Source organism: Nipponia nippon, unplaced genomic scaffold, assembly GCF_047370975.1.
Source record: "Nipponia nippon isolate SJK-2023a ecotype South Korea unplaced genomic scaffold, ASM4737097v1 scaffold_8, whole genome shotgun sequence".
Taxonomy (NCBI): Eukaryota; Metazoa; Chordata; class Aves; order Pelecaniformes; family Threskiornithidae; genus Nipponia; species Nipponia nippon.
This window is the reverse complement of record NW_028262402.1, coordinates 24,079,580-24,102,920: the sequence shown is the minus strand read 5'-3', so window position 1 is coordinate 24,102,920 and position 23,341 is coordinate 24,079,580. Positions and strand designations below refer to the sequence as shown.

Genomic DNA, 23,341 nt, shown 5'->3' with positions numbered 1-23,341 from the left:
TGTACTCGTCATGGCCAGGCAGTCTTAAGAATGGTGTCACAAACTGAAAGCAGGTCAAACTTGGAGACTAATCCACATTATAAACCTACTCTCCTATGCCATCTGTAACTGGCAATGGAGCATGTGCCACAGTTCCTCCATTTGTCTCAGTTCATCCAGCATGGGAGTTCATAGCAGCTCACAGACAGAAGTCTTCTCTCATTAACTCACTTCATCATTGCAATTCATGCTTTCAGAGCTAGGGAGGACAGATCCTCAAACTCAATCCCTGACGAGCTGACATTACACAATAAGAGCTTTATTTCACTTACGAATATGTGCCCCAAGTTCTCAGCAGAGGAACAAAGCCGTGTTTGGTGGATGAAGCTGTTTACATACAAGTCAAACAAAGCTTAAGTGGCTGATGACTAACTTACAAAGCACAAAGATTCCAGTTCTGTATTGCTGAAAAATGTAAAAACAAAACCACTCTTGCCCCCACCAAAATATGTCACTGCCAGAAGCTAATTCAGAGGTTGGGAAAACTGGGGTCCACTTCAAAGTTAATTCTGGGGTTGCCCAGTGTAAAACTTATGAAACATGCTGGAAAAAATCAAGATATGAGTCATTCACACCAATCCATCAAGACACTGTGGGAATCTACTGCTATTACCCTTTGGGCTAAATGACTTTCTGGAGAAATTCCATTGAAAGCAAGTCACAAGAGACTACTTTGGCCCCCTATGGGTAGTTCTTCTTTCCTTTTATTTCTTTCCTTGCTTTCTTGCATTTTCTTTCTTGCTTGCTTTCTTGGTTTTCCTTTCTTTCTTGCTGTCTTGCTTTTTTCCTTGCTCTTTCTCTCCCTTTCATTCATTCTTCCCTCTCTTCCTTTAGGTCTTTCTCTATTCTTTCCTTCCTTCCTTCCTTGATCTGCAGTGTAATCAAAGGACCAAATCAAGGTCGGGGCATTGATTGGAGGATCTAATGTGCCTTAGAGGGCGAGCTGTGGCAAATGCAATCAGTGCAGAAACACACAGTGAAGAGCAGTGATGGACCCAGAGAGTTTATAACATGCTTTGCACCAGGCTGAGCCTGAAAGAGAAGGAACAGAGTGTCACAGGGTAGTGAAGTGACAGTTTCAGCATTATTCTCCTACCTTACAAAAGGGGGATCAGACACTGTGAGAATATATATATTATTTGAGCCAATTCACACTGAGAGTTTGTTGTCACAGAATCAAGCTGTAAATGCAATTAGTCATTTTCCTAGTCTCCTATCTCTGCCACCAGTTCTATGTTGCATACTCCCATTCTCTACCTCTCCAATCTTTCCATGTTTTTTTACCCCAAAGAAATGTATGTTAAGGACATCACAGAATGAAATCTGATAAAATTGGACTATGATGTGTCTTTAGCTTTTATTAGGACTGACAGAAAAATATTGATGGAAACTGTCAGAGGGGAAATTTTGGCTTTCAAATCTTATTTCTAGTCCCCAGACGACATGCTTACTTTCCACAGAAAATTTAACATTTTCTTCCTGAGAATCTAGTGCTTTTAAAACAAAAGACAATTCCCATGACAGTCACATAGCAGCCATAATATATTACTTTCCCTCTACCAAAAAGCATGAAAGCAGTGTTTTCTGGATGTTGTGGCCTAAGAATGGAATCCACACTCTGTTGAAAAACGGGAATGTCAGGAACTCAAATTCTCATGAAGGTTCCCGTAAACACATTTCAGAACCAGATTTTTAATTTATTGATTTTTACAGAAAAAAAAGAAAACAAATTTTTGATTAAGATTTCTCCAACAACTTTGATTTTATTTTCTGTTGTGAAATGAAACAAAGAGAATCAGGCATCTCCAGTTTCCCAATAACCCTCATCCAGGAGATAAAGAAAAACATTGATATGCTTATGGACATATATTTAATATCTGATTTGCTGAGAAGTGGAGGCTGCAATCTCAATTATTCTTCTCTATACTCTGAAACTCAACAGGATGAAAACTGCAATTAGTTTTCTACTCTCGTAAACAAACAACACTTGCATCATCAGCTTTGTGTATTCATTTACATTTGTGCTGTATACAGCTGAAGATTACTAAACACTAGATCTAAATTAATTACTAACTGTAATTAATTTATCTAGGAGTTAAGGCCCTCCCCGCTTCTGGCATTAGGAGTGACTTCCCCTTCAGATGAAATCTGTGCTTGAAGACCTAATATATTTTATAATATGAGCTGCTGCAGAGCTCTGCTCCATCTGTGACAAGCCAGCAGTGCTTCTCCTCTAACTCCTCATAGCACCTTTAACTCCTTGCATTCCCCTACACCACAAAGACACATCATGTCTTTAGGATGTAGGTGAATTCTACTTGAACACTCCAATAACGCTACTGAGAATGTTTGTTTGTTTTTTTTTTTTCCCTCTGCAGAAATGAGGAACCGCCTTTGTTTTCCCACTTCTTTCTCATGCAGTTGCAAGGTTTTAGAGGGAGAATTTTCCAAAGGAGCTTCAGCATAATCTATCATGAGTTTTCTGCTGCCTAAAGGGGTTTGTGCCTCTTGCTTCAATAACAGAGACTTTACAAGGGAGCTTTTAAGGCAATCTCTCTTTAGTGCTGCCCTAAAGCTGTGCCTAAGGTCAGGCTCCAGTTTAAAAGGAGCCCCACTGCCAGCTTATGGTTGGTCTGCACATACAAAGACAGGTTTTGTGGTCATGGTTTCAGTCACTAACAATGTCTCTGCCTCTTCAAAGTAAGTAGGTACTATACTACCAGAATTATTACCAAACTTATACTACCAGACTTGCATATATACATATAGATATATAAGTATGCAAAGTATCATTAGTTTTCAGTTAATACCAGTGCTTTCAAACTGTTGTCAATGAAATACTTTGCCACTGCTGAAGGTAATAATAACAATTTGTATTAGGATAAGAAAATCAAGTTTTGGGTTGCTGAACAGCTTTTAAGTTATTCAGTTCAAAAGAGTAACCTGAAAAAATTAACAGACTTTCCACTTCTTGAAAAGTCAGTTTTCAGAAATTAAATTATGCATTCCAATAGATGGTCGGTTTGGCATCATGCTCCTCCTCAGAAATTAAATCACATGAGAGCTCAGCTGCAGATCCACTTGCAAAAGAAAATGCTCATCCTGGATCAACACTAAAGCTTGGCGATTAATTTTCCATGGTTGCAGTGCTTATTAGTGGCCTGGATCTGGAACTGAGTCTGATTCCCTAAATGTCAAGTACAATGCTCTCTAAACTACATTCTCTCTTAACCAGTCAATGAAGAATTAATAAAAATGTTATCACCTAGTATTGTTATCAGAGATTTTTGTCACTTTATTATTGCTATGTAAGTCTTTTCACTGCTAGAAATCTGGTATCTTTTAATAATTTGCATTCTTATCTGTCTGCTAGAAAGACAATGGGCCTAATGCTTTTCTACTGTTCCATTAAGTAAACTCACCCAAATTTAGGACTTACTTTGCTAACATCAACTTTCTCTTCTAATAATTGTCTTGTACCAGGTGTGTTAGGGTGAGCTCATGATGTCAAAACACTTTCCCCCTGTAAGGCCCATATTTGCAACACAGAACCAATGCTACTTCTTGTGTTAGGTCACACTTCAGATTTGGTTTTCCTTCAACCCTCTTCAGGGCTGAAAGCTTGTGTGATTTTTAATCCTCTGAAAAAGATATATATGACACTACAAAAATTTATATTATCTTACCCCAAATGAGAGTTACAGACAATATCTGCTCAGTTACTTCTCATTTTTATGACAGTTCATTAAGAACTCATTCATGTCATGCTCTTCTGTGATCCCTTAAAAAGGGGTTCATATTTGGAGTGTATCGTCTTTGCTGTTATACTCTGCTTTGCCACAAAGAGTTTAATAGTACTTCATTTGAGATTCACTCCAATGATTACAGAAAAAATTATGAACACTGATAAGTTTATACAGTTAAGACAACAGCTGAGCATCATGATTACCATTGCATGGTGGGAAACACTGGCATCTGATGAGAGAAATTTCAGGAAGGGACTGGAGAAACTTACAGAAGATAGAGCATGGCTGGTTATTAAATATGGTCCCTGAGGTGTGGCGTTCAGCTTAGGAAGTTCTTAATCCACTGACCCTAATAAACTGGAAGAGCAGAGTTGCTGTAGGATTTTGCAGTACCTGTCCTGGTTCTGATATCCTTTGTTCACACATTTGCTGGTGACCAGTGCAGAAGGCAGGGTCTAACCTTCTAACCCCTTTCAGCTATTTCTTTGTTGTAAGTGGCTTACTGAAGCCACTTTTCCTTGGAAACTGTGTTTCTGGTTCTAAAGAAGTTAAAGTTATGCCTTTGCTGTAAAAAAAAAAAAAAAAAAAACAAACAACATAGTTGCTTCTTCCTTCTGATTTTCTTTATCTGAGAGCACTTCACCAGAAATTATGTACTGGGAGCGAGATTCTTCTCTGAGTAATACCATTGAATCTATTTTGAGTTACGTGTGTTCCATGAGTTTTTGTAAGTGACTGAGAACAGAATGTAACTCAATGAGCACAGTAAGCCACGTCTTGTCAGTTTCTACAGAAAGCACAAGGAAAACATTGACTGTAAGATATCACATCACATTCTCTTAACCCAACATAAGATTGTGGTTCATTATTTTAAAATGTTAATTCCATGATATCACAAGTAGAAGTTTAATTATTCCCATGAATACAGTATCTAGTAACAATTTAAAAAACTGGAGGCATGACAGGTGACACACTGTCCTTTGCTGCACTAGGTGTGGAAATACTACTTGTCATGCCGAGTACAAACCAGAAATTGTGCAAGAGCAATTAACTAAATCTTCCCTTCAGAAGAATCTGTAGACACACCTTGCCTTCTGTAATGAGATCAAAGAGGTCTAGAAATATGTTTGCCAAGGCCTTTACAGAGCATTATCCCCAAATCACCTGGAATGTGAGTGACATGGTGAATGCTGTTGTCCTTGCTGGCATTTCTAAGCTCATATCTGGGATGGCACGCAACTGACATTTGTATCTTTAGAGAAATGAATTAAGTAGCATTAGAAAGAAACATGAACAACCTGTTGTTACTCAATGGATTCAGGACTAAGCAGAACTACAATGCTTTACATTAGCTGAGCAGTCCTGCCTGTTATTCAATACTGTCTCAAATTTAGTTTACCGTTCTTTATCTGCATTTTTTGTTTTGAATTACAAAAGGCCTTACAAAAACCTTGGCTAGGTTTTTGTGGCTAGGCAGACATTTTTTGTGTTCCAAGACGGACCTTCCTTTTCAATGATTCCTAGCAATTCACCAAAAAGATAGATCTGTATTGTGTAGTCCCCACATGTAAAGGAATCAGCTTTCGATGTGTAACAGTTACAAAATAAACCACAGAAAACAACACCTCTAGTAAAACAATATGGGTAAAATGCTTATAAAATTATAAAGGTTTAACTTAAATAAATATTTTATTCATCTGCAGATTTTAGTCCCAACATTACACTTTGAAAACACTAAGCACATTACCAAAAGACCATAAGGATATTAGTGGGCTTTTCTAATAATTCTGAAGAAAAATAGTTGTAATTGTAATCTTACACTGTAGGTGTCTATAATCAGCCTTATATGCTACACCTGAACAGTGATGACTCAGTTGTATTGTACTGTTCGGTTACATTTAACAGAGAACTCATGGAGGCATAGGCAGGTAGGTAAAACAGTGCTACAAGTTCAGTGTTTATTTGGGAGCCAATTGTATGCCCCAAAATAAGAAGAAATTAAAAATGGAAAAGAATTAAGCCCAATATTATTAGCACTGTAAGTCAATGAAGTTCCATGTGATGAGTTTGACTAAGAGGCCTTTAAATTCAGTTCTCTTCCTTTACAGTGCTAGCCACAACTGACTCAAAATAAAGTAGCACACCCAGGGCACTCAGTTACCCATGTATGGGCTGGAACTTCCCCTTCTCAGCAGCAGCACACAGCTCTGTTTTCCCTTTTACTGACACAAATTTAAGCATTTACAGAGAAGCTCATTTCTGACAAAAAAGGAGATTTTAATGAAGCAAAAATGAAACCCACCCTACAGCTCGCAATCTCTTTTTCAAAGCAAGTAATGTTCAGAGGAGCCATCTTTTGAAAGCTCCCTTCATTTGCAGCCAGGAGTGGTCTGCAGCATCCTCTTCTTACCTGTCACTTTTAATGTCTTACTTTTCCTTGTACATTGCCCACAGATGAATTCAGACTGTACCAGTCCTAGTCTTTTCCCTCTTCTCCTGATGTAGAATAGTCTCATCCTGCTACCTCCTCATTCCCTTTCAAAATGGGAATCAATGACACTGTTGTAAGCTCCAGTGGAGGGAGAAAAATTTGATTGGTAAGATACTTCTCTAAGATCGCCTTGCTTTGACGAAACTTTATATGGAAAATCCTGTCAGGTTTACTCTTTTCTTCTGTCTGTACTTCTCTCTAGGAGGGAGATCTTTACCCTTTTAAAATATTCTTGCACAATGTCAGCAAATCAGACATTTACTTACAATCAATCTGTAACTTCACATTTAGTAGAAAGGAGCTCACTGCCCATGACATTCAGAGAATTAGTTATTTAAGGAGTTAAGCATAGGTATTAACACAGATAATGGTCTAATTAAGGTGTAAACTGACCAAAGTCAAATTACAGTAGTCATTATCACCAAAGCATATCGTTCTGCCTTTACATTAGAAAGACTGCCAGGGAAAATGTCATTGATGGAAACATGTGCTCTCAAAACAGTTCAAGTGACTTCTGTCTGTGTTCTGAAAAGAAATAGGACTCTGGATTCTTTAGGCCAGACTTCTAAAGAGAACTGGACATGTAAAGATATGAAATCACTGCAGCTTTTGCATAGAAGAGGCACTTTTGAATACTGATTCACTGAATGTGATTTCAATACAGATTTTTATAATTGTCTCACAGCCATTTCTGAAAAAAATCCAACTGCTGAGTCAGTTATGGCAAAACCCAGAAATGGATAAGCTCGCTAAATGTTCCCATTTCCACTACTTTGGACTACAGTCCAAAGTTTAAGGCTGTAAACCACTGATTTAATGATTAGGGACCCACAGGACAGGCATGGGTCTCTGGTTCCAGTTCTCTCTGTAATGAGTGTTGGCACATTTTGTATGAAACATTTTTTCAACACATCATCAGTCTTTAGAGCAGGAACGGTATAGCAAAACTTAGCACTCTTCTAAATGAAAGCCTTCATGCATATTATTCTCTTTTCCATGAGGAATTAAAGTGCTCATTACTCCAACTTACCTACAATGTCCTAAAAGAGGAGATTTGTTGTTGTAAGATATGGGAAATATGGAAATGAAAGCAACAGTACAGCGATCAGTCAAACATAGTTTGCAAAAATGTTTATTAACTTATCTTTGAGTAAAATTAGGAAAAGAACTATGATCAATTATTCTGCCACTCATTTTTTCCATTCATATTGTTTCCTTCATGGTATTCTGTCCTTCGATGCACATACAAACATTCTGGCAGATTAAGTAGGATCTGGTTTAAAATCAATGCAATTTAACAGGGGAAACAAACTGAATTAAGGTGAATCAACATGAGAAGTGTTTGATACACTTTAAATATGAAGTAAGTAAATCAAACTGACTAATCAAACCTGTTTTTTGGGAAAAATAATTAAAAAAAACCCAACAAACATAGGCTGCTCATGAAGCACAACAAAAGCACAGTGGAAAAGATAAAGAACTTTCTCTGAGACCAAAGAAAATTTGGGTTCATGGGGTCAAATTTTACTGTCCTTATTCATGAAAGATACTGTGCCTGACTTGTGCAAAGCACTTCCTACAGGTGCTACCTGCCCTACAGTTACTTTAATCTTCACTTTAATTAGTCCAGATTACTAGCAAAAGGTGTAATTTACTCTTTGGTTTTCAAAAGAATCTCATAGAAGTGTTGAAGGATCAGGTCTTTTTGTAATCAAAGAAAGCAGTTTCTTTCTTCTCATTTTCTCCTCAATGTATTAGGCTTTTTCAATTCTACCAAGGTCAAGGAACTCACATAGAGTGGTCAGATGCTTACAGTGCAGCCAAGGACACATACCTGTTAGTAAACAGCAAATTGGATGTCTGTGAAGTGTGCTGGACAGCTGAGACATGTCCATTCATATATATTCTGTAACTGAGGACATAGACAGGGAAGATGCTCAAAACCCAGTAATTTGCCTTAGATTTTCTGTTGTCACTAATGGTAGGATTTCCAAGCATTGTTGTGGGCAACATGGCCTTTGCAAGAACTCAATTAAACTAAAGGCCACTCAGTTTTAGGCAGGCAAGAGCTGTGGTCACATCCATGGAGTTACGATGCAGGATCGTGTCCTTCCCTGTGAAGTCATGTGAAGGTGGAACATCCCTGACTGTGCACGACATTCAATGGAGCACAAGCAGAGATCCATTTACTCCTCAGAATTTCTCTCTGACCTGTTAATGAGTTCTTAATTTTGCTCTAATTTTTCTACATGTTTGGAAGTTTGGTGCAGCAAGAAAGGCCAAAAGCAAAATGGAAATTGAGATGTAACTTTCCCTCCTTCCTCAGGAACATTCTGGCAGGATTTGTGTTGCTTTCGGAAAGGTGGATAAATTGTAGTCTTTCCCCCACCCCATTTTTGTTTCAACAGTTACAGCTCTGACATGTTCCTGTCAGTTTGACATATTTGTGTTTCTCTTATGTACTTGCTGAATGATTAATACCCAAGATATAATATTTTAATTCAGATAGACTAGGACTGTAATTTTTTCATGGTCTTTGTATCTTGCCTTCAAAGAGAATCAACATTTGCACCACAGAAACAAGAGAGAGAACGAAACAACAAAAATATACCAGACAGAAAAATCCATTGCTAGGTTATTTCTTAAGAGAAGTTACCCATATATTCAATGGTAATATTCAAGCTGCCTCTAGCAGCTTCAATGAAATTGGTTGTATTTAGCAATTTCAGTGCTAAGTGAAGCACAATACAGTAGCATGGAAATAAAGTACAAATCTTGTTCTGTAGCTTACTCCCTAAGTACTCAAGGATCTTCTACCATATGGTCAATCTTCAAGTGCTTACTGGATACCATGATGCTTCATCCGACTTACTGAACTTCCGCATGAAAGGGCTACTTTTCTTTAATTTGAGACATCTTTTATATATATGTTTACATTTACATTTAGCTAAGACTAAAATTTGAAACATAATAATCCTTGAAGATTTTTCCACTTATAGAAGGTTGCTTATGTGCCAAAACATCTACAGTAATAATAGAAGGTTATTATGCTGAAAGTCTTAATTTCTGAAACTGAAATTTATGTGATGCTTAAGTAGATAACACCACATGTTTTCATTTGGACAGGGAAAAATTACACTTATGATTAGTTTTAAAATCAAAGAATGTGCCAAAATACCAGCTCACTTCAGCTCTGATACACTGCTCTAGTAACACATAAGAATACAGCTCAGAGATATTTTTTTTTCAGGTGCATGGGAAGCAATAAGTCTTCCAGCATGACAGTTACATCAAAGAATTTAATCTTTTTGTTCCTGTCTCAAATCTAACAATTTTTAGTTGAACATCATCCTGTATTTTGGAAAGTGATCCATTCTTGAGCTAGCAATTCCAAGTGATGGAGATTACAGCTGACTGGGAGAAAAAGAAAAAAGATTTTTCCCTTAGAAGAAATCTCAAATGGAATATCTGAGTTCAGATTTTTTCAGTTGAGATTGCAAATTGAAAGTCTGAAATTACTATATAAGAAGAAAGCTGTTCCAAACCGGTCTTAAAGCCAAGATCATGGGGGTTGATGTTAAGCACCGAATCATTATCTGATAGTATATTTTATGACAAAATAAGAATAGTATTAGACCTATCCTTGAGGACAGTTCAAATTTGGGGAAAAAGAATTAACATGTTTTTCCAAAGAGGTTTCCCATAAAAATCTCTGTATAAAAGAAAGGTCTCCCCAAAAAAAGAAATGTTCTCTGTTAAAAAAATCCCTTGGTAAGATGTTTCAGTAGTTAATTATTCTCATTGATAATTTGCATCTTAATTGAATTTGTTTGTCACCAGCTGCCAGGCAACCTTTAATCTCTTTGCTTTAGAGTCAGGGAACCTCTTCTATCAGATCTTGTGTGTGCTGTTTCAGATTATAATCAAGTCATATCTAAGCCTCTCCTGTTTTAGCAACCACAGTTCTAAATCCAGCCTTTTACCAGCAAAAAAAAAAGGTCAAATACTTTTTAAAGGAGATTAAATGTGGTTTTGAGTATTTTTATTCAAGGAATTATCAAACAATTCACTGAGGGTTTTTTTGGCACCATATCCCTAGTGTCTGTAGGTGATTGTCTTGCGCTTTCAAAACAGCACTTCTCTCTATGTAATAATGCAATTCATAATCTGCACTTAAAATACCTGTTTACGCAGTCACCAGAATGACGGTACTGTGCTTAGAAGATAAACTAAACCTTTCATTATCCTTAATAAAATAAGACCCAGTTTAAAGATGTATTGTGGTCTCTCACTACCCTTTAGAAGAAAACAAAATAAAAAAATTATTATAATTTTTAAAAATAAGTTCAACAGGGAAAAACATGTTCAGCAAAGAAACAGCTCTTATCTTCTTTAAAGAGCTCAAATTCTTAACATACTGCTATTAGTATCTGTAGATTTCTTTTCCTGATGTTTCTCCTTGTCCTTTAAATATCAAAGCTGTCTCCTTTAAGTGCTATTTCAAACTGGGTATCAGAAAATCTTTGCTTCTTGTGACTCATGAGTTAGGAAAAAAAATATTACTGTAACATGTAATCAAAGCACTTTGAGTTTGTTTTTGTTTTTCACTCCTGTTTCAAACTGGGACTATAGAGGAGATAAAAAGTAGAACTCCTAATTTCCATCTTCCCCTTTTCCCACAGTAACATGATCATGGTTTCTGTTTCAGTTGTTGTCAGATGGAAGTGAATCTAATGATTATGAAGGAGCTGTGGTCTAAAAGCCCTGGAGAATTTACTAGTGCACAACCAAAAGTAGTATAGCATGGTTTTGGAGAACAGGGTTTTACACATGTCCTAAATATGACCTTTTAGGCTTGTGGGAATCACTGAAAGACATCCTGCTGCAGCATCATTTCTATACTGGCAGTACCTTACTGAACTGTTTGAGTGCCTGGGATAGCAGAATATTTTTGCTTTGCTTGTGTGTGCAGCTTCACCTCACTTACTAAACTATCTTTATTTTGAACCACAAGTTTTCTTGCTTTTGCTCTTCTGATTCTCTCCTCCATCTCACTGCAGGGGGTGGGGGGTGGGGTTGGATAAGAGAACAGCTGGTGAATGCTTGGTTACTGATTGAGGCCAACCCACCACAGTATTGAATGCACATGATGACAGAGTTCATTGAGACATCTTAACCATCCTCTGACACTGCAAGTGGCCTTACCATGGTCTGTAACTCCACACAAGAAGTGAAGTTCACTAATAACTCAGTTTTCATAGCATAAGCTCTCTCCGTACAGAATGCTGAGATTTGGCCATGCCAGATTCCTGGCACTCACCGCTCAGGCATGTAGACATAGCAAATAGCCCTGCACTAAGTCCTGAGCAGGCTCATCTCTGAATCATGCTATTTGCATAAAGCTAGACAAATCTGCATAACCAAACAGTGTGGACTGGCTTAATCTATGACAGGGTAATCACAAATTTAATTTGCCAGGAATTCAGAATGTGAACCTCTGTAGAGGACGCTATGGTGTGGAAGAGAGTTTGCTCTGCAACAATGAGAAGAAAATTTGTATTGCCAAATGTACACAGGAAAGCTGAGGTACATATAAGAGAAATAACTCACTGCAGAGTGTAAAAAAGCCCAACGGCAATGCTAGGAGAACCCCAGTGCCATAGATATCAGAGCACACCAAACACAGTGCTTTCCAAAGATATTTGCTACTCCCTTACGTTACCTCACTGTCTTGCTGAAATTCAGTTTGCCTCTTGAGGCTTAGAAAGCACTTGCCAATGGTAAGGCAGTCTGGGTGCTGAGAGCATAGCCTCTCACTGTAACAGTCCTCAGAGAAACACTAAGAACCAAAATCCCATTTCCTTCCCTTTGGCCATCTCTGTTACATGCCCTCTCATGCCCTCTCATGCCCCCTCATGCCCTCTTTGGTTGCTGGAAGACATGATTTTGTATATCAGCCTACGGTTGCTCTGCTGAATTTGCAAATTCCTGGGTTTGTTTTTTTCTTTTTTCTTTTTTTTTTTCCCCCCTGTCTCGTTTGATTTATAGCTTTGGAACACTTGAAGGCTTGCAGCCTGTTTATGGAGGACTCTGAACACATCTCTGCTGTCCCTCCCCTACTTCTCTTAAGGAGAGTTCATGGTAAGACTGCAATGCCTTCTGCCTCCGAGAGTGTCTCCAGTCCCGGAAATGCACTTGTCCTTTCCCAAGAAATGACTCAGTATGGGTAATAGATCAGATTCTGGCCTTTCTTTGCTTTATGCCTAAAAGACTTGCTCAGCTGCTGAAGTACTGTATAAAAGGTGTTGGTCTATAAATTTTTTCCTAGGAGCTAAACCATTCTGATATATAAAAGATGTGGACCATGGTATGAGCGATGTCCAGGCAGACAAGTCATCAACATAACCTCAGCATTTGAATATTTTCTTCTCATATTCTTCAGGCCTACAACAAACAGCACATAGACAGAAGCTCTGTTTCCCCTGGCAGGTAAGGGGAAATCTAACTTATTTGAGTGAAGAAACTCTTATTGTCCTTGTCACACCAAAATGTGACACAAGTCAGACTGCAGCTGTTTTCTCTAATATTTCATCTTTGAGTGAGCCGGAGGGAAAAAAATATGCTTCCTACTTATAAGAGGCTGGATCAGTTTTGCAGTATTGTACGTGGTCATGGCAGAGAGATGGCCAGTTTCTGAGGCGAAACCCCTTTGAGTTTCCTCACAATATTTCTTCAGGAGCAAGCTCTGGAACAGACTCTTCTTGTGGTTACAGCACAATAACACAGCATACTGTCCCATGGGTAATCTAAGCCATGCTGCCTGCTTGTGAGCCACGGATCTTAATAGTTCCTATGAAAATGCTGTGGTAAATTCCTTGCAAAGAATTTCTTAACCATCTTCTACATAAACACGCTTTGAACCTTCTGTGGACACTTCCATGTGAGATATCTAATGCGATGCTTTATGAGTCACCTGTGCACTGGAAGATGTAGTGCATAAGACAGTAAATAATCAGTGGTCAATGGAAACCCCTAACAGAGGAGAAAATAATTAATGCCTTGTATATTCATGGCAGGGCAAAGAAGAATAAAGCCAGAGAGTATGACCAAATGACTGGAAGTTGATGGGACCTTTGCAGTTTGTGAAGTCACTTTGGGTTTTGGTGGTTTTTTCTTCTTTCTAGCCTTGTGGTTTATTTTTTTTTTTTATTATTATCATAGAATCATAGAATCATAGAATCATTAAGGTTGGAAAAGACCCTTAAGATCATCAAGTCCAACCGTTAGCCTAACACTGACAAGTCCACCACTAAACCATGTCCTTATGTATTATATTTATTAAATCAACAGGAATTATATTTGCCTACTCATCTTTCTGGATCGAGTTGGATCCAGTGGATGGAGTGAGAGTGCACTTGTAAGAGCAATATGTTTATTGATAACAAGGTTTGATAATAAATGCGACAGTGGTTTAATGAGATTAGATGGCAAGATACACTTGATTATTTTCTGCACAGGGGACAGGGTCAGACAAGACTGTCAGGGAGACCCTCCCGTTGAGTAATGATGTTCAGAGAGGACCCCCTTGCTTTCTAAACTCCTTCTCAAAGAAGAATCTAGGTGCGTCTGGATCCAATCCTAGTCCCAGACTTGGGCAACGGTTTTTGTCTAAAGGATTATATATGCACAATCAATCCTTTATATCACTTAGCTAAGATTTCAAGGTTTAGCATGCTATTAGTCACTTACCAAGGATCTGTTGCGGCAAGGAATCTCTCAACCTCGAGGAGTAACCTTGAGAGGCGTCCCTACTCAAGGGGAGACCCTGGTGTGCAGACTGTTTCTGTGCAGGAGAGCTCAAAGGGCTCTTGGGCTGCTCACTATTTATGGGGGTAAGATGATTGACTCAGTCATATTTACATACCGAGTGCATGTGTTAGTTTCTTCCAAATTTGGCTTGAGTCGGACATTGACCAGCACTGTGGTTAGGTAGACACATTGCCATAAATTAGCCTTTCGCTGTTGTGTTGTTGTCTGTCTCCCCCAAATCCACTTGGAGCTGGAGGCATCCATCACAACTGCCACTGGTGATTCTCGCTTGAGCAGGGTTATAGGAAAAGGTCAAGTGAGGGCAGGGCAGGAGGGTATAGGGGGAGCACACCACCACAAGTTGGCAAAACATTTCTCCCTTCTTGAATGTGAGACAGAAATGAAGACAAGGAAAACTTTCCTCATGAGAAGAGACACACATTCATAACCAAAAAATTCAATTACTGACACAGTTTTCAAGCAGATCTTAAAAGATGAATTCTGTTGCTGCTCAAGCAGGATTTATCTAACTCTCCTCTTTCTACTGAAAAAGAAATACAGCAAATATTACCAATTCCCTCCTCCCCCCAAAAGGTGGTGGTGGTGGCTTAAAATAAAATACTGAGTGTATAAGCCAGGCATAATTTGGTGAAGTCAGGGTCATGAAAGTTAACCACTGTTCCCCACTTAGCCGTTTTGAGCCAATTTTACTATGTGTGTTTACAAACCATGAATGGAAAAAAAAACCCTCATTTTTGTAGAGCAGGAACATGTTACATTGACGTTAAGCTGAAGGAGAGGGAAGAGAAAGGCCGGTTAGGCTGGCTGAGCTTGTTTTGGGATTGCGCTCAGTGGTTCTTCATGCAACAGTTTATACGTAAAGATGCTCTGTGAAATCAGCATGTCACAGCACTATGAAATACTATCGCTGGCTGCCAGAATGGAAACAGGACCTGCCGTTTTGGTTTGCTGTGATTGTGATGGTGGGAGGGAAATCAGTTTTAGTGTGTTTTGTTTTTTCCCTCCCCATAACTGGGAATGTTTTCTAACTCAAGTGTAGATTTCACAGGAAGGACTGACAGCTAAAAATCCCACCTACATCCCACATACACTGTTACTGCCCATTTGCCTTAGGAAACCTGTGCACTTTGTGTTTCTAAGATGCAATAAACACCCATATGCTGCCAGTAGCTAATTTCCAGGGCCTACCATTTGAAAAACAACTGTGCAGAATGCTAATTTCACTGTTTCTACTCCAGTTCTTTATTTCTGCACATCTGTGTGTGAGAAAAACATCAGCTGTATTTAGAAATTAAGCTTTTCAGAATGGCAGTACCTTGAAGGTAGACCACATTGTCCTCAATACTAATGCCATGTAAAACATAAGTCTCATGCCTGAAAAGAAGAGAAGAAACTAGTTCTTGTGGTAGAGCAGCAGCCTAAGGGACCGTTTCGGAAATACAATGATAAAGAAAATATGCTGGTCCATTGACATTCACACCTTCCATCCTTGTGTTTCAACTTTTTGTTCAACATTTGGGCAGAGCCTTGCACTTCCAGGTTCTCAGCCAGGAACATGGGCCCTGCAGACTACTGGCAAACAAAACAATGTTTTAGTGTAGGACAGGGCTCTAAGGCTTTGTGACACATATTATTAAAATATGAATAGCTCTTCTGCTTTGGACTGGTTTTTGGTGCTGGAGGATGAAGGCAACACACTGAATGCTTGTGCTGAAAATCACCCCTCCGGCTGAATACTGCATCTCTTGATCCCACCCAAACCCATTCACAGCACAATTTCTACCACCCCTAACTGTCCTTTTGGACACTGTCATCTAGGGTCCACCTGAGCCCTAGTTTCTCACTAAGAAGTGTAATTCATTAAAGAGGTGTACTATCCTGCACTGGTTACTGAAACTCTGAGTCAACCTCTCACACCAGCACGCAGCGTGCTAACGGCACAAATACAATACACTGAGCAAGGGCTGAAACTGGGCCAGCAACAAGTGGTACTGGTATGGCAAACAGAGGAAAGTGGTTTGCATGTTGTTAACTACAGAAGAGATCAAGAGTAGTTTAGGAATCCTCATAAATTTAAGCAAGGGTCTTGCTAGCAGTCTGGCTTGGGGAATGTGAAGTGCTCTGTGAAATAATTTGCCTGACTTCTCATGCAGATTTTTCAGTCCTCAGTTTACTTCATATACACAGCTTAAGATGTTTTTCAGGCATCATTATCGCAGAGCTAGTTTGGGGCAGCACCAGTCTTCAGTGCAGGCCTGTCCTATATGTTATATTTCATTTGGAGACATTTCTTTTATTTGGCAGTTAGAATTGGATAAACTATGTTTTCTTCTTAACTCTGTCACTGATACAGCATGCAATTTCAATCAAGTTCTTAGTATTTTGTTTCCGTAGGCTGTAAGCCAGTCTTTTAATGTAATGTATGGGGGTGGGAGGTGTTAAGGTTTCATGAGGATCTTCAGCTTTTGAGTATCCTCACAGGATCAATGAAGTTTAAAGTGTGTTCTAGACTACAGGTTGTAAAATCCTAAGCAACAAGAGGAGCAAAGTCCTTTTCTATCCTGCAGCTGAGATTTTCTGTAAGCTTTCTATTCTGCTATTGATCTGTTTGATGGGCAAGTTTCATTTTAGATTAAGAGAAAAACAAAAACCCTCAACCACCCTCAAGAATCTTGTTGGAGCTTCTAAGTCTTCTGCATACTTTTTTTTGCTGCATTAAAAAAAAAAAAAAGTTCATGCAAAAACTGGCCAAGAGATACAGCTCAGTTGATGGACATCTTTAAGCTCCTACTGGCAAAATTCCCAAGCCTGCAAGGGACCACGTTACTGTGTGTCATCCTCTGGATCATGGTAAACTTGTTTTACTCTGGTGTTCTGGAGAAGCCTTGTGTGTCAGCTCAGCCTAAGGGCTGTGATGCTTGAAAGAGGGCAAGAAAAAAAATCAGCTGCCTAAAGAGGCTCGCTACAAGTTTGGAGCACTTAGAAGCATAATTTTGGTTGTAACTAACTGACATTGCAAGATTTTCTCCATCTTAAAAAGTTTTTTGTTTAGGAATTTGTGTTCTGCAGAAGCCTGTGTCAGATGTGAAAAAATGTAGTTAGCTGGGGCAAAAAGTGATTTTGACTTAAAGACATCTTTCCATCTTTGGAAGACTAGGTACATACAGCTTGAAAATGATGCAGGAGTTCACATTAACCTGGGTAAATTAGAGTTCACTGTGAAAAAAAGCATGCTGTAAATTCTGCATTCTCTTTTAATACTATTAATTTATTCTGAGTAGAAAGGTTCGGTTGAAGCTATGAGAAAGTTTATAAATAGGCATTACAATTCCCTCAAGGGTTAAATTTTAAAAAATTGTGAACGTGTATTTATGATATATATGTATATTTAGTAATAGATATATCTATACTTACATTCCCGAGTCTTCTCTGTTCTTGTCCCCTTGTTTGTTCTTCATCCTTCAACCCATCATCTGGGAAACTGAAAAGAGATTTTTTGAATTAAAATCATACAGATCTCTAACAATATATTTGTACCCTCAAAAAATTCCACACTTTCCAAGGTTTCATGTACTAACTTTGAAAATTTACATCTTGTGATTTAGAGTTGCAGCTATCTTGACTGAATTTTTCACACAGTGTACACAGGAAGCATATACATTTTTTATTTAATAAATATGGTTTTAAAAGCATTCCAAAAGATATTGTTGTCATACCACAATATACTTTGGGAGAATAATAAAGTATTCTACCAAAATTTTTTATTTATCAAGATCTAACAGCATCACAAAGGCTGTGTATTACATATTTCTACATGGAGAGAAGTAAGTGGGCCAACTTGAGCTAAGCCAATGCCAGTTATTTTAATTATATAAATTCCAATGTTACTTCTGTTTTTACACATATATGTAAAAATAAAGAAATAAAATACAATCCAAAATAACTATTTATTTTTTTATAGCTATTTAGATATTCACCTCAATATGGCTTCACCTGCATGCTGTGATTCTTGTTGGTGAGAAGAAAATTTACCAGAGTTTATCCCCAGATGTATTGTTGAAAACCTCCTAGACCTGTAAAACTGAATTTGAATTTTCACAAGAAAAGGCTGCCTTGCAACACTGCATCACTTTCATTTTGGCTGTAGCTGAAAAATCCAAGATCCCCTTATGAACCAGTTAACTCAGTGCTCGCTATCACTTGAATAGGAAAACTATGTTGACTTTTCCTTCCTTCACATTGACTATCCCTTGCCCATTCTTGCCACAGGCACAGCAAGACTCCACTGAACTGAACTTGGCTTTTGTTATGCACTGTTGCACTTACCCAACAAAGGCATCACAGCCATTATATTAGCTGAATCATTGCTTGGCTTGATATTAGCATGGACATGTCTCCTTAAGCAGGTGCTGACAGACCTGAACTTATTCTGCCTGCTTTCCTTCCTGCCTGGGTGAAAGCCAGGTCCAGTCCAGAAACTATATCACTAATTTTTTCTGTAGATAATAGACATTACTTGCAGGTTTTGGCAGTAAAAGTTGTTATCGTAAAGTTGAAACATTCTCCAACAGTGGACAAAAACAGTTGTCACATGGATGTGTCTTCTGAGCTTAAACTACTAACACACTACAGAGGTGCTTTCAGTGCCAGGAATTGCTAACAACCAGTCTGATGTTCAACAGCTCCTGCAGTTTCTCTCAGTGTGTGTAATACATAAACTATAGTGAAAAGCCCATTAGGTTAAGCTTTCTTCAAAGCTGTGTGATATCAAAAAGTGTACTAAAAACTGCTAGGGTTTTGTGGTTTTGAACTCCTAATAGTCTCTCTTTCTTGTCACCTCCCACTCACCCAAAAGAATGTAGGCATCCTCACAGGGCAGTCTAGTTTTCTCTTAAAAAGCCAAAACAAGCCCAATTATTATTATTATTATTATTATTATTATTATTATTATTATTATTATTATTATTATTATTATTATTGTTGTTGTTGTTGTTGTTGTTGTTGTTGTTGTTGTTGTTGTTGTTGTATATAGAGAAAACTCTTTCTCTCACATGTTTTGGGTTCTTGCTTCCCACTGAAAACATTTCCCCCTTCTCATTTTATTTAGTTGGTTTCCCTGCCTCTGTGCCTGTTGCTTCTTTGGCTCGTTCCCTTGGTTCCCACCACACTGTCACAACCAGCCATGTTTCATAGCTCTGCCTTATGGAGATAACTCTGAGAAGCATATTTTGTTTTGCAGATGGCACGTACACTACTATAAAAACAAACCCAAATGTTTGTGGTGTGTAGGTGTAAAAAGAAGCCATTAGATGGTGTGGAAATGGATCATAAATGAGTCCTTGATTGATGTGCTGGCTGTCTCCTGAGCCAGCTGGACAGGTAGTGAGGGGAGGCAGTGCAAGGGCATGCAGTTGCTAAACGCGAGCCCCAGTGACAGTCTTGTCTTTTATTTTATTTAGCTCTTTTCTCTCTTATTTTACTCAGTTGCTTTTTCTTTCTGTCCCACTGGAAAATAGTACAAAATGCAAACCAGAAGGGAAATAGCTCATTCCTTTATTTGAATAACCACAGCATACATTAAATTTTTAATTAAATGAGTACTTTTTGTTATGTCCAAAAGTAAGTGGACAAGCCGGTAGTTTTTAACCAGCTTGAAATGAAGGTTACAGTTATCCCTGACTCCAGGAATCCCACTTTCTGAAAACATTAAAAAATATTATCTACTTACTTATACTCAGTGTCTCAAAGACGTCTTGGATTATGCCCCTTCTACAGCTTGTACATTGAGTAGTTCTATGCATGACAGCTGTGCAGTAGAAATCATGCATCTCTGAGTTTATTTAAACCTACTGGCCTGTTGCTGTCACACAATGCCTGCTCATGCTACTGAGGAAAAAAAACAAAAACATGCACATTTGTGTAAAATTCAAGCATTATGATGAGGTTCACATTGTGTAAAGCAATAGATCTTAATTCACACATGCATGAGATGAAATACAGATCTCTCTTGTCAACTCTTCATTACTTGAGGTAAAGAAGGAGTGTTACAGACACCAAGCTTTTTCTTAACCCAAAATAGGGAAGGTATTTCACTATTCAGTACAGGATAAAATCTTCCTCTCTGCCTTGACTCTGTTTTGGTCCAGTCATATTTATCAGCAGCAGTTCAGCTGGAGATGATTCTGCAATGCGTATTTCCCAGAGGAGATTTATGACCCCAAGTGTGGTGCATTATTAGAGATGGGCACATGCAAACACTCTGCCCTATACCAAACAAGCATCATAAGAAATTCACAGGACCTTGAGGCCAAGAATGCATGTTGAGTCAGTTAAGGTTTGTGCTGGAGCTAATAAGCTCAGCTGGACCTGAGCTACAGAGTCAGCTTGAAATTTTTGGCAAACTAGGTGCATGAAAAATTGCTGCTTTCCCTTTTTGTCCGCACTCAGGGTGGTGTTTTCCCTGTGTGGGAGGCAGGGGCTCCTGGCCAATGCTGCCTTTCAAAAGAGCCTCCATTTTCCCTCTACAGCCCCCTGCTTTGAGGTATCCCATGTTATGACCCTGACTAGCCTGTCCTTGTGTTCTGCATTCTGGTTGGTGTGTTGCTGAGCTGCCTCCACGAGGAACCACCAGGGTAGTTTTGCAACCGCTCCTGATTCTGTGTGGAGCCGGTGTGGTTCCAGCAAGGTTTATTAGTTCTGGCTCTGCTCCATGGGAAAGCAGCCAGACAATTCCAAAAATGCAGATAACACTGAAGAGAAGACAGCAGCACTGTGTCGTGCTGAACCTGCAGCCTTCTTCAGTTTCTCTGACACAAATCCACAGCTTGACAAGCAATCACTGAGAGTGAAGGGCTGACCAAAATATTCACGCTATCCTTCTACATATAGCTGTTTACAGGGTTTCAGAGGCAAGGAAATTAAATCCCAGAATGTCCATCCGAATACAGCTATCCAACCAAATACAATTGTACCACTTGAGTATCTCAAGTGACCGGATAAAGCTCTTAAGCATCTGATATTTCACTGCACTGCTGCCTTACAGAAAAGTGGTGTGAGTTAAGCTGGTTTGGACTTCTGTCAAAAATCAGGAGGGAGGCAGATTCTATAACTCATATGGACCAAGGACATATTAGAAGATGAGCCTATGAGGGCACCACTACCAGCTTGGAACAAGAAGATTGTGTTTCTCATGAAGAAGTGATGTGAAGATGGCATTTCCTAGAAAAAGCATGCTAGAGTGGCAGGAAGGCAAGACAACAGCTTTTCTAAATTAGAAGGTAAAATTACACGTCTCTGCCTTCAAGTAGGTTACTTGATCCAGGGAAAGTTTCTTGGACAGAACTGGACTGTCAGCTGTCAGGCTCATACGTCCTATGTCCAAGCTGAGGCTGTGACCCTCAAACCTGGTCTGAGGGAGTTCACGCACATTTGCGAGGACCTCAGCAGGGACGGACACTGCTTGTTCAGAGGGGGCCCCAGCAATCCCAGGGGTGTACAAGCCTGACTGCAGGGTCCAGTGGCAGAAGTGGGGCTGGGGCTTCTCTCCCTAAGAAGAAAACGTCCTGGAACGCATGATACCTGTTCACAGTACCTTGTAAGAGTTTGCTGCCTTTCTCTGCACCATTCTGAAAGGGCTTCTGCTGAAAGAAGAATTGCAAGCACTGCTTTTAAGCTTCTCCCTCCTCTGTCTCCACTGTCCTGTACATGCTGTCTTACAGCATCTGCTGTTACATGCCTGTGCTTTCCATGAAAACAATATCTTACCAGTTATTCTGGAGACTGGCTTTTACAGCTGAATCCCCCCCCCAACCCACCCCATTCCTGCTTTTGGAAGTCACAATTAAAGAACAGATTTAATCCATGAGAAAAATAACACAGACTTACATTCAGACGATGTAAGACAGCCGCCGCTGCTGCTGCTCCAGGAATTTTTCATACTCTGACAACTGCTTGGTCAGCACAGCGAGAATAGGATTGTCTCGCTGCCCGTCTCTCGAGAGCATTAGTGAAGTCCAAGACAGGCTGCTGGTCAATCCTTACACCCTTCCCCAGGCAGTAAAGGGGAAATCCACACGCAAAGAGCTGTACTGGACAAACCCAGGCCAAAATAGTTCAAAGAAGGGTAACAAGTGGGTATAGGTGTCTAGGAGGCTGGTTCTACAAACGCAGCAGGACACCAGAGCCCTGTCAGGGAAGCCTTTGTGCAGCCTCTCTCTCCTGAAGTATCTCCCAGGTTATACGAGGCTCTAACAGGCTGGGCTAACAGCCCAGGAGTAGGGTACAAGCCTCTTCCACTCAGTAAATCCTCCTCAGACGGGCTGTAGTGTTGCATGCCTAACAGTTGTTAAACAGCTCTCAGACCAGAGATGGCTCACCTCTGGTGAGCTCAGCCCTCACAGCTGAAAACAGCTGTCTGGGTAGGCAGTCTCCGGGACAGTTAGGGCCCAGCCCAAGCAGCACAGAGTGGTATGTCTGCCGACCTCTCTGCAGTGCTGTGAACAGAGAGAGTGCATGCTGCACCCTTGCTACGGTCAGCCGTCTGCTCCAGGACAAAAGAAGCTCAGGAGGTCGGTGGAAACTCTTGGCAGCAGCCCCCAAAGGAATGGCTCCTCATGATTTTCAGCATTGTGCGGAGCTTTGATATTGTTTAGGGGATGTCAACGTGTACAAGAAAAGACTGTGGTTGTCATGCCTGGAATTGCCATGGGGCCAAAGGAAGGTGAGTAGCCCAATCCCATTTTGGAGAAACTAATAATAACGCTAAAAAACACTGAGTGACGTCTGAGCAGGTAACTCACATAGGGTTCCCATGGAAACCTGACCTGTAGCCGTATTGGTTTGTAGAAGCTGAAAGGTGTATTTGATGAGCTGCCACCGTGCATGAGGTCTGTGGCCTTTTAAGCTGCTGTGACTCTAAAACCATAACCCTGGAGGATTCAGATCTGTTCTTCACCTCCCAACCGACAATTTCCAATCCGGCTGGCATACAGACAAAACTGTAGAGGTCCACTAATGGATTTCATGATAAGCTATGAAAAAGAAGCTTTTGGCTACAAGCTCACCACCCATCCCCAAGTCCCTGACATTTCATAATTTCCTACGTTTCTTCAGAGCACAGCTGCTTTTAAGCAGAGCGTTCGTCAGCTAAAGAAGTGCAAGAGCTCTTCTGCTTGCTTTCGTTGAGATGCTCTGTAGTGACAAACTTGCCCTTCGGCCAGTGAAGACAGCTGCATGC

At 39.6% G+C, this 23,341-nt stretch overlaps 1 long non-coding RNA gene across 1 annotated transcript; it reads right to left on the bottom strand.

Moving 5' to 3' along the window:
• Positions 1 to 325: 325 nt before the first annotated feature.
• On the bottom strand, positions 326 to 22,922 carry LOC148050506 (uncharacterized). The gene is made up of 4 exons (XR_015701034.1): positions 21,991 to 22,922; positions 19,835 to 19,992; positions 17,521 to 17,587; positions 326 to 1,071 (listed from the first exon to the last, which is right to left on the bottom strand). It is a non-coding gene; the product is annotated as an uncharacterized LOC148050506 (long non-coding RNA).
• Between the last annotated feature and the right edge of the window lie 419 nt (positions 22,923 to 23,341).